This window comes from Moschus berezovskii, chromosome 20 (assembly GCF_049115385.1).
Source record: "Moschus berezovskii isolate FMDL1 chromosome 20, NW_MosBer_1.0, whole genome shotgun sequence".
NCBI lineage: Eukaryota > Metazoa > Chordata > Mammalia > Artiodactyla > Moschidae > Moschus > Moschus berezovskii.
The window spans coordinates 21,641,057-21,653,629 of record NC_142479.1 but is presented as its reverse complement, the minus strand read 5'-3'; the positions used below and the strand labels follow the sequence as shown (position 1 = coordinate 21,653,629).

Below are 12,573 nucleotides of genomic sequence, written 5' to 3'. Positions count from 1 at the left end.
AAATTGATGACTCTGCTTTTCTAATATGCTGTCTAGGTTGGTCCTAACTTTTCTTCCAAGAAGCAAGCATCCTTCAATTTCATGGCTGCAGTCACCATCGGCTCCAAAAGAGCCCAAGAAAAGAAAGTCTGTCACTGCTTCTACTTTTCCCCTTTCTATTTGCCATGAAGTGACGGGACTGGATGCCATGATCTTAGTTTATTGAATGTGAGTTTTAAGCCAGCTTTTCCACTTTCCTATTTCCATTGTTTCCCCATCTATTTGCCATGAAGTGATGGGACCAAATGCCATGATCTTAGTTTTCTGAATGTTGAGCTTTAAGCCAACTTTTTCACTCTCCTCTTTCACTTTCATCAAGAGGCTATTTAGTTCTTCTTCACTTTCTGCCATAAGGGTGATGTCATCTGCATATCTGAGGTTGTTGATATTTCTCCTGGCAATCTTGACTCCAGCTTGTGATTCATTCAGCCTGGCATTTCACATGATGTACTATGCATATAAGTTAAATAAGCAGGGTGATAATATATAGCCTTATCATACTCCTTTCCCAATTTTGAACCAGTCAATCGTTCTGTGTCTGGTTCTAACTGTTGTTTCCAGTGCCATTTTTGTGAGAACTCTTCACTATGACCCATTCATCTTGGGTGGCCCTGCACAGCATGACTCACAGCTTCACTGAGTTATACAAATCCCTTTGCCACGATAAACTGTGATCCATGAAAGGATGACTGAATATTAGATGATACTAAAGAATTATTGTTAACCTCTTTAGGTGTGATAGTGATATTATAGTTAAGTTTTTAAAGAGTCCTTATACCTTGAAGAGACACACATACTTACAAACTTATGAAAGAAATGAAATTATGACCGAAATAGGTTTTAAAACAATCCAGGGAGAGGTTAGATAGAATCTGGAGCAATCAGAAAATAAGATTCACCAAATTTGCTGTTTTGGAGTCATTGTTCTATTCTTTTGACTTTGCATATTTATTTTAAATGTCCATAATAAAATGATTTTTTGGTGTGTATGTGTGTTTACCAAATTAGTAGTTTCCTAGAGCCAGGAGTGGCTAAAAAGAATGCCAATGGGCACAAGGTTTCTTTCTGGGGTGATGAAAATGTTCTAAAATTAGATTGTGATGATGGCTGCACAACTCTGAAAATTTCCTTAAAAACAGTGAACTGTACTGTACACTTAAAATGGGTGAATTTTATGGACTGTAAATTGTATCTCTATAGAGTTGCTTTTAAAAAATTAATTAATTAGTTTTTGGCTACACTGGGTCTTAGCTGCTATGTGTGGGCTTTGTCTAGTTGTCGCAAGAGGGGGATACTCTTTGTTGCAGTGCACAGGCTGCTCATTTGGGTGGCTTCTCTTGTTGCCGAACACGGGCCTTAGGGCACATGGGCTCAGTTGCAGGTCACGTGCTCTAGAGTGCAGGCTTATTAGTTGTGGTGTGAGGGCTTAGCTGCTCTGTAGCATGTAGGATCTTCCCAGACCAGGGATTGAACCTGTGCCCCCTGCATTTGCAGAGAGACTGTTAACCACTGGACCACCAGGGAAAGTCCCAAAGTTGCTTTTTAAATTGACATTAGCTTTTTCCTCTTCCGGGGACGGCATCTAGAGGCATTCAGGGTGGTGCAGCGTCTGATGTACCGTCATAGGCTGTCCTACAATATAGCCACTAACAAAACCAGGCTGTCCCGAACCCCTGGTAATAGAATTGTTTACCTTTATACCAAGAAGGTTGGGAAAGCACCAAAATCCGCATGTGGTGTGTGCCCAGGCTGACTTAGAGGCGTTCGTGCTGTGAGACCTAAAGTTCTCATGAGGTTGTCTAAAACGAAGAAACACGTCAGCCGAGCCTATGGTGGTTCCATGTGTGCTAAATGCGTCCGCGACAGGATCAAGCGCGCTTTCCTTATTGAAGAGCAGAAGATTGTTGTGAAAGTATTGAAAGCACAGCACAGAGTCAGAAAGCTAAATAAAAAATGAACCATTTTTTAGTAAAAAATAAAATAAATAAATTGACATTATTCGCTCTCTCTCTCCAACACATACACACACACACACCCCCCTCTAGGAATTAATCTAATAAAAGAGTATGAAATCTTTATAAAGAAAATTATAAAATTTGATTGAAAGGCACTAAAAAAGACCTAAATAAATGGAGAAATATATTATCTTTATGAAAATTATTTTCAAAATGACCCACAAATTCAAAGTAATTAAATGTAAGTTCAATAACAATTCAGCAGGACCTCTCATAAGACTTGCAAGGTGATCCTTAGGTTTATATGAAAAAGCAAAGGACCATGAATAGCTAAAATATCCCTAAAGAACATTTCTGAAGAAGGTGACCCTACTAGATATTAAGGCTTATTTTAAAACTTCCCTGACGGTCCAGTGGTTAAGAATCCACCTGCCAATGAGGGGAGACAGGTTCGCTCTCTGTTCCAGAAAGATTCCATATGCTGAGGAGCAACTAAACCCCTGTGCCCCAACTACTGAGGCCACAGGCCACAACTAATGAAGCCCATGCACTCCAGGGCCAGTGCGCCGCAACAGGAGAAGCCACATCAATGAGAAGCCTAAGTACCACAACTAGAGAGCAGCCCCCACAGAAAGAGAGCCTGCGCACAGCAATGAAGACCCAGCGCAGTCAAAAAGAAATGGATAAAGCTACAGTAATTAGGGGTCTACGGGGTCACACAGAGTCGGACATGACTGAAGTGACTTAGCAGCAGCAGCAGCAGTGGCTCAGTGGTAAAGAATCTGCTGGCAATGCAGGAGACTTTCAGGAGACTCTGGTTCAATCCCTGGGTCAGGAAGATGCCCTGGAGTAGGAAATGGCAACCCATTCCAGTATTCTTGCCTGGAAATCACAAGAACAGAGAAACCTGGTAGGCTACAGTCCATGGTATCACGAAGAGTCGGACACAACTGACAGCTAAACAACACAATCATTAAGCCAGAACAAAATTAGTGCATAAATAAACACATTTAAAGCAAGAGAGAGCCCAGAAACAGGGCGGTGAAAATGTGCAAACCCAGTACAGGTAGCATTACAGATCACTGGGAACAGGACAGAAAACACATACACAGGTGTACATACAAACACACACACACAAATACCCCCAGGAGTAGAGCTGCTAGATCAAAGCACACGTGTATCTTCATTTTTACCAAATAATACCAAAATATTTTCAGAAGTGACTGTACTAGTTAACATTCCCACCAGCAACGTACAAAGGTTCCTGTTCTGTACATCTTTGCCAGTGATTGGAATGATTCAACTCTCATTTCTGCAAATCTGGTAAGCATAACAATTTCGTTTCATTGAATTTACTATGTGCATTGCTTTCATCTCTAATGAGGTGGGCATCTTTTTTTCTTGGCAATTCTTTCCTCTTTGTGATGTGCCTGTTCCTGAAATTCGTCTATTTGTCTATAGAATTTGTCTTTCCTTATTGATTTGTGGAAATTCCTTCCTTTATCAGTTTTATGTGGTACAACTATCTTCTCCCAGTTTATATCTTGTCTTTGCATATTTTTACATTCTTTTTTAAAATTAGTATATAATTCATATACTTTAAAACATATTCATTTAAAATATACAAGAGTCAATGTTTTAGTATATTCAGGGTTCTAGACAAACACCACCATTATCTAATTTCAAAACATTTTCTCACCTTTACAGTATTAGCCAAAAAGCCTATTTTTACTTTATATATTAACAACTGCTTAAATAGTCCTTATTTAAAACTGAACAACAAAATAGTATATTCAATTGAATTCAGATGTTTATTTATTGAGTGGCTACTACATGTATGACACGCAGAAATATACCACAATAATATATAAGATATAATTCTGACACTCCAGGATTATAGGAGGATCATTAACAATCATGTACAATCACTAAGACATTTTCTCTATTATAGCAAATATCAAAACATATACAAAAATAAAGAGAATAACACAGTAAACTCAAAAATCCAAGTTCAAGAATTATCAACATCTTCTAACACTGCTGCACAATTAGGAGCTACTAGCATTCTCTGTCAGAGAAGGCAATGGCACTCCACTCCAGTACTCTTGCCTGGAAAATTGCATGGATGGAGGAGCCTGGTGGGCTGCAGTCCATGGGGTTGCTCAGAGTCGGACACAACTGAGCAACTTCACTTTTACTTTTCACTTTCATGCACTGGAGAAAGAAATGGCAACCCACTCCAGTGTTCTTGCCTGGAGAATCCCAGGGACGGGGGAGCATGGTGGGCTACCATCTATGGGATCACAGAGTCGGACACAACTGAAGCAACTTAGTAGCAGCAGCATTCTCTGTGAGATTTGAAGAACTCCACTGAAAAGCTTTTTATATATTATTTATTTATTTAAAATTTTTTGGCCATGTGGCATGCAGGATCTTAGTTTCTAGACCAGGGTTTGAACCCATGTCCCTACAGTGGAAGCACGGAGTCTTAACCACTGGATCACCAGGAAGTCTTGAAGCTTTTTTTTTTAATGCAACCATGACAAGGTAAAAAGCAGAAAACATGCTTTAATACAATGAGACTATACTGCAGTGGTGACTTTCATATTCCTTCTATCTCATCTCTCTCAAGTCTATATTACAAATCCCCAAAGACCTAGCCTGACAAAACTGAGCCTTCCTTGGAGGGAGGGAAAATGCAGGAAACGCAATTAGCAAAGGCAGAAATATCCCAGAGGAAGAGCAGAGAGCTACAAACTCTCACACACTGAGTTTCTGCCCATTATATCTATATATTTATTACCATTTATTAGTTAGATAAGGGATCTAATCATTTTCAAGTAAATCCCTATACTGTCAACAGCTAACTTTTCCCAGATAACTTATAGCTGTTGTTAGTGACCTTAGCAAGTTATTTTAATTCCTGAAGCCAGTTTACTCACCCACAAAACTGAGATACTTCCTACTTTCAGAGGGATGTTAAGAACTTAGATGAGACAGAGTGTATAGAGCACAGGATATAAAGTAAGGCTTGTCAATCTATTTTCCTCTCATGTCCTATCAAGTGGCACTTTCCTTGACAATTTATATAAAAATGCTACTTGCTTGGATGAATAATTTATTTTGCTTTAACCAGCCATACATACTGACCATCTGGTGATGTCCACGTGTAGAGTCTTCTCTTGTGTTGCTGGAAGAGGGTGTTTGCTATGACCAGTGTGTTCTCTTGGCAAAACTCTTTGCACTGCTTCATTCTGTGCTCCAAGGCCAAATCTGCCTGTTGCTCCAGGTGTTTCCTGACTTCCTACTTTTGCGTTCCAGTCCCCTATAATGAAAAGGACATCTTTTTTGGGTGTTAGTTCTAGAAGCTCTTGTAGGTCTTAATAGAACCATTCAACTTCAGCTTCTTCAGCATTATTGGTCAGGGCATAGACTTGGATTACTGTGATATTGTATGGTTTGCCTTGGAAACAAACAGAGATTGTTCTGTCATTTTTGAGACTGCATCCAAGTACCGCATTTCAGACTCCTTTGTTGACTATGAGGGCTACTCCATTTCTTCTAAGGGATTCTTGCCCACAGTAGTACATAAAATGGTCATCTGAGTTAAATTCACTCATTCCAGTCCATTTTAGTTCACTGATTCCTAAATGTCGACGTTCACTCTTGCCATCTCCTGTTTGACCACTTCCAATTTACCTTGATTCACGGACCTAACATTCTAGGTTCCTATGCAACACTGTTCTTTACAGCATCGGACTTTACTTCCATCACCAGTCACATCCATAACTGGGTGTTGTTTTTGCTTTGGCTCCGTCTCATCATTCTTTCTGGAGATATTTCTCCACTGATCTCCAATAGCATATTGGCACTTACCCAACTGAGGAATTCATCTTTTAGTGGCCTATCTTTTTGCCCTTTCATACTGTTCATGGGGTTCTCAAGGCAAGAATACTGAAGTGGTTTGCCATTCCCTTCTCCAGTGAACCACAGTTTGTCAAAACTCTCCACCATGACCCGTCCATCTTTGGTAACCCTACACAGCACAGATCAAAGTTTCATTGAGTTAGGCAAGGCTGTGGTCCATGTGGTTAGATTGGTTAGTTTTCTGTGATTGTGGTTTTCAGTCTGTCTGCCCTCTAATGGAGAAGAATAAGAGGCTTATGGAAGCTTCCAGATGGGAGAGACTGACTGAGAGGGAAACTGGGCCTTGTTCTGATGGGCGGGGCCATGCTCAGTAAATCTTTAATCCAATTCTCTGTTGATGGGCGGAGCTGGGTTCCCTCCCTGTTATTTGACCTGAGGCCAAACTGTGGTAAGATAATGGTGACCTTCAATAATGGCAACACCACCTTTATGGCAGAAAGCAAAGAACTAAAGAGCCTCCTGATGAAAGTGAAAGAGGAGAGTGAAAAAGTTGACTTAAAACTCAACATTCAGAAAACTAAGATCATGGCATCTAGTCCCATCACTTCATGACAAATAGATAGGGAAACAACGGAAACAGACTTTTATTTTCTTGGTCTCCAAAATCACTGCAGATGGTGACTGCAGCCATGAAATTAAAGGACGCTTGCTCCTTGGAAGAAAAGCTATGACCAACCTAGAGAGCATATTAAAAAGCAGAGACATTACTTTGCCAACAAAGGTCCGTCTAGTCAAAGCTACGGTTTTTCCAGTAGTCATGTGTGGATGTGAGAGTTGGACTATAGAGAAAGCTGAGCGCCGAAGAATTGATGCTTTTGAACTGTGGTGCTGGAGAAGATTCTTGAGAGTCCCTTGGACTGCAAGGAGATCCAACCAGTCCATCCTAAAGGAGATCAGTCCTGGGTGTTCACTGGAAGGACTGATGCTGAAGCTGAAATTCCAATACTTTGGCCACCTCATGACTGATTAGAAAAGACCCTGATGCTGGAAAAGACTGAAGGAGGGAGGAGAAGGAGACAACAGGATGAGATGGTTGGACAGCATCACCAGCTTGATGGACATGAGTTTGAGTAAGCTCTGGGAATTGGTGATGGACAGGGAAGCATGGCATGCTGCAGTCCATGGGGTCACAGAGTCAGACACGACTGAGCGACTGAACTGAACTGATAAATACATATCTAAATTACAAAAACATCAACTCTGAATGCATCATTAAAAACATCACTAAAACTATCTCTACATTTTCTATGTTTCATTAATATAAAGCACATAAAACTGAGAAGCACAAATTGAGCTAATTTAAAAATTAACACAGCAACTCTTTTATATTTATTGCTAATAAAGTATGATATAACAGGCTTCCCAGGTGGCACCATGGTAAAGAATCCACCTTCAAATACAGGACATGCAGGAGACGTGGGTTCAATCCCTGGGTCGGGAAGATCCTCTGGAATAGGAAATGGCAACCCACTCCAGTATTCTTGCCTGGAAAATCCCATGGACAGATGAGCTTGGTGGGCTACAGTCCATAGCGTCCTAAAGAGTCAAGCATGACAGAGCACGTGTGCAAATTATGATATATTTTGTTGTTGTTCATTCCCTAAGTTGTGTCTGACTCGTTTGAGAACCCATGAACTATAGCCTGCCAGCTCCTCTGTCCATGGGATATTTTCAGGCAAGAATTCTTCAGCAAGAGCTCCAGGGATATAGCAGAATTGAGTCCTATTTATTACACAGTTTAATAAATGTTTTATACCACTTGACATCACAGAATATCACTAGATTAACTGCATCTGTCTTACAGAAATGGCATTTTTCTTACCTAGAGGACTCCCTGATGAGATTTACTCATGATTAGAGAACAATAGTTCTAAACTCCAAAACTTAACACAAGAACTGCTTCTGTCAAAAACTATTACATTGGGTACTTAGGGATTTTGAAACAAAACCATATGAAAAATGGTCTTGATTTAAATATGTTTTTTCTATTGAAAATGTATCCTCAGTTGAGTCGCTCAGTCAGGTCCGACTCTTGGCGACCCCATGAATCACAGCACGCCAGGCCTCCCTGTCCATCACCAACTCCCGGAGTTCACTCAAACTCAACCCCATCGAGTCGGTGATGCCATCCAGCCATCTCATTCTCTGTCGTCCCCATCTCCTCCTGCCCCCAATCCCTCCCAGCATCAGAGTCCTTTCCAGTGAGTCAACTCTTTGAGTGAGGTGGCCAAAGTATTGGAATTTCAGCTTCAGCATCAGTCCTTCCAATGAACACCCAGGACTGATCTCCTTTAGGATGGACTGGTTGGATCTCCTTGCAGTCCAAGGGACTCTCAAGAGTCTTCTCCAACACCACAGTTCAAAAGCATCGATTCTTCGGCGATCAGCCTTCTTCACAGTCCAACTCTCACATCCACACATGACCACTGGAAAAACCAGAGCCTTGACTAGACGGACCTTGGTGTGTTTTAAATTCTATCTTTTCTTATGTAAATAATAAATGTGTGTGTTAGTCACTGAGTCATGTCCAACTCTTTCAGACCTATGGACTGTAGCCCACCAGGCTCCTTGGTCCATGGAATTACCCAAGCAAGAACACTGGAGTGGGTTGCCACTCCATTCTCCAGGGGATCTTTCCGACCGAGGGATAGAACCCAGGTCTCCTGACTTGCAGGCAGATTCTTAACCATCTGAGCTACCAGGAAAGCCCTAATAATAATTAGTGAGGATATGCAGGTCAGGAAGCAACAGTTAGAACTGAACATGGAACAACAGACTGGTTCCAAATAAGAAGTACATCAAGGTTGTATATTGTCACCCTGCTTATTTAACTTATATGCAGAGTACATCATGAGGAATGCTGGGCTGGAAGAAGCACAAGCTGGAATCAAGATTGCTGGGAGAAATATCAATAACCTCAGATATGCAGATGACACTACCCTTATGGCAGAAAGTGAAGAGGAACTCAAAAGCCTCTTGATGAAAGTGAAAGAGGAGAGTGAAAAGGTTGGCTTGAAGCTCAACATTCAGAAAACTAAGATCATGGCATCTGGTCCCATCACTTCATGGGAAAGAGATGGGGAAACAGTGGAAACAGTGTCAGACTTTATTTTGGGGGGCTCCAAAATCACTGCAGATGCTGATTGCAGCCAGGAAATTAAAAGACACTTACTCCTTGGAAGGGAAGTTCTGACCAACCTAGACAGCATATTAAAAAGCAGAGACATTACTTTGCCAACAAAGGTCCGTCTAGTCAAGGCTATGGTTTTTCCCGTGGTCATGTATGGATGTGAGAGTTGGACTGTGAAGAAAGCTGAGTGCTGAAGAATTGATGCTTTTGAACTGTGGTGCTGGAGAAGACTCTTGGAGAGTCCGTTGAACTGCAAGGAGATCCAACCAGTCCATTCTAAGGGAGATCGATCCTGGGTGTTCATTGGAAGGACTGATGCTAAAGCTGAAACTGCAATACTTTGGCCACCTCATGCGACGAGTTGACTCACTGGAAAAGACTCTGATGCTAGGAAGGATTGGGGGTGGGAGGAGAAGGGGACGACAGAGAATGAGATGGCTGGATGGCATCACCAACTCGATGGACATGAGTTTGAGTGAACTCTGGGAGTTGGTGATGGACAGGGAGGCCTGGCGTGCTGTGATTCATGGGGTCGCAAAGAGTCGGACACGACTGAGCAACTGAACCGAACCAAACCGAACTTTTCCAAAAGGAAAAAACAGTTTACATTTTTATATAGCATTTTCTTTACATACCTGTTAGAAAAGAGGACTTAACAGCAACACTGGTAAATATTTTGCTTATATTACACATATTTAGTATTTTCCTTGAAGAAACTACAATTTTGGATCCTGATGACTTTTCCATAGATGGGAAGACAAGCCAGTATGAAATAACCAATACGGAAGAAAATGTAGTCGTATAAATACCAAGTATCTGAATGCAATTCATTCATGGAAAATCATAGTCAATATATTAAAAATTATCAGTTCTCACTTCTTAAACTATATAGTGACTCTTCCTCTATACTTATTCTGTTGCATGTGTAAGACTCGAAAACATATACATTACACAGAAAGTCAGGCACTGTTTATTGAAGAGAATATAATAATGTTTTTAAAAATACGAATCCTTTTCTAATACTTATTTAATTTCATAAGTCTAAAACACCATAATTTGTGAAATACTTCTTTAATGAAAGGGATCATATGAGACTCACCTCTTGTCTATCAAGTTGAATCTGTTTTTATAAAAAGACCATCAAAATCAATATATTACTATATATGAGCAGAACAGTCTGAGTCTCACCCTAGAAAGTTATCAGAACTGCTATGGATCCATATTTAATCATATACCTTTAGGTTACCTATTCTTATAGGTGCAATGATTTTACAAAGACACAGGATAACATATTTGCTTTCTTCATATTAAAAGAAAAATATATTTCCAGATCTTTAGTGATCAGAAAATGAGAGTAGTTTGTTTTCTGATTCCTAAAACACTGCTGCTGCTGCTAAGTCACTTCAGTTGTGTCCGGCTCTGTGCAACCCATAGATGACAGCCCACTAGGCTCCTCTGTCCACGGGATTTTCCAGGCAAGAGTACTGGAATGGGTTGCCACTGCCTTCTCCACCTAAAACACTACTAGTACGTTAACTTTCCTCCCATTCAGGGCTCTTTCAATGAAGTCATATATTATCACAGAATATCTGGGATAAAATTATATCAGTAAATACAAGAGGATCTATGTATTTATATGAAAATAATGGCACCATTCGAGAGCAATTCCAAGAAGATTCTGCAATGGGATATATTTTAACTAATATCTTTTCAAGCAATTTTTGAGTATAAAAGAACTATTATACCTGATCATATTTGGAAATTGTAATAAAAAACAGATGGCCTAATCTTTAAAAAATCAAATTTATTATAATAATGAAACAAGTAAATCACTACATGTGAAGTAAAAACTATTTTTATGTACTTGAATTACCACCCTCCTTCTCTTACAACCTCCATGTCTTCCAAAGATCTATAAAATATTGATGAACTATACAGAATAGTTCCAGAGAAGGCAATGGCAAGCCACTCCAGTACTCTTGCCTAGAAAATCCCATGGATGGAGGAGGCTGGTAGGCTGCAGTCCGTGGGGTCGCTAAGGGTCGGACACGACTGAGCGACTTCACTTTCACTTTTCTCTTTCATGCATTGGAGAAGGAAATGGCAACCCACTCCAGTGTTCTTGCCTGGAGAATCCCAGGGACGGGGGACCCTGGTGGGCTTCTGTCTATGGGGTCACACAGAGTCAGACACGACTGAAGTGACGCAGCAGCAGCAGCATACAGAATAGTTCACTAAAAGCTGGATTGAATCTAGTTTGAGAGAAATGTTTTGGTGGGAGTAAGAAAATAAAACAGGATGTCAGAGGGAATATCCTTAGTCACTGGTGGGATAACAGCAAAAGCTATAAAACTTAATTACACTCTCAATTAATTAGCATCGTAATTAATCAAAAAGAGAAAACAGGGATGAGGCAGCACTACATCTGAAGAAATAATAACCAAAAATTTCCCAAATTTTGGAAAGACATAAATTTTCAGATTTAAAAGTTTAGTGAACCCTAAATAGGAGAAATACATAGATAACACTATCAAGGCACATCATAGTCAACTTGATGAAAATCAAATATGACAGGAAATTTTTAAAACCTGCCAGAAAAAAAGTCAAACAATTAGCTGACTGAGAAGACTAAATGATACCATTTTAAAAAATTAAAAAAAAAACAAAACTGTTAACCCACAATTATTATCCAGTGACAGTATCTTTCAAGAATGACAAAAGAACTAGAAAATGTTTTTCTAGATAAATGAAAGCTAGAAAATCTGTTTCTGCACCACTACAAGAAATGCTAAAGGCAGTTCTATGGACTATAGGAAGAAGATGAAAAAAGATGAAAATGAAAAAAAACTATGTGGGTAAATAAAAGACAAATTTCTCTTAGTTTCTTTAAATACAAATGATTGCTGAAATCATATTTTAACAATTATTTGTACATAATACATAGAACAACTATATCATACAGGATGGTGAAAGGGGTAAATGGACCTATAAATTGCTAAGTTATTGTATTTAACAGAGTGATATAATATTAGCCTTAAATAATCTACAAAGAGTTAAAGATACATACTGTAATCCATGGATCAAATATTAAGGCTAAGAGATACAGATTTAAAAGCCAATAGATAAAGAGGACTTACACAAGGATATATATTGTATGACTCCATTTATATGAGAGTCTAGAGCATGCAAAATTAATCTGTGGTAAAAAGAGTCATGGTTCCTCCGGGAGATGCAGATGGGGACTGACAGAGAAAGAACATGAAGAAACAGTCTACAATCATGTTGCTGTTGTTCAATTACCAAGTCATGTCCAACTCTTTGCAACCCCAAGGATGGCAGCATGCCAGACTTCCCTGTCCCTCACCATCTCCCAGAGTTTGCCCAAGTTCATGCACATTTAATCAGTGATACCATCCAATCATCTGATCCTCTGTTGCCCTCTTTTCCTTCTGCCTTCAGTCTTTCCTGGCATCAGGGCCTTTTCCAATGGGTTGGCTCTTCGCATCAGGTGGCCAAAGTACT

At 39.9% G+C, this 12,573-nt stretch overlaps 1 pseudogene; it reads left to right on the top strand.

The window, feature by feature from the left end:
• Window positions 1–1,623: 1,623 nt before the first annotated feature.
• On the top strand, window positions 1,624–1,996 carry LOC148774638 (large ribosomal subunit protein eL34 pseudogene; annotated as a pseudogene).
• The last annotated feature ends 10,577 nt before the right edge of the window (window positions 1,997–12,573 follow it).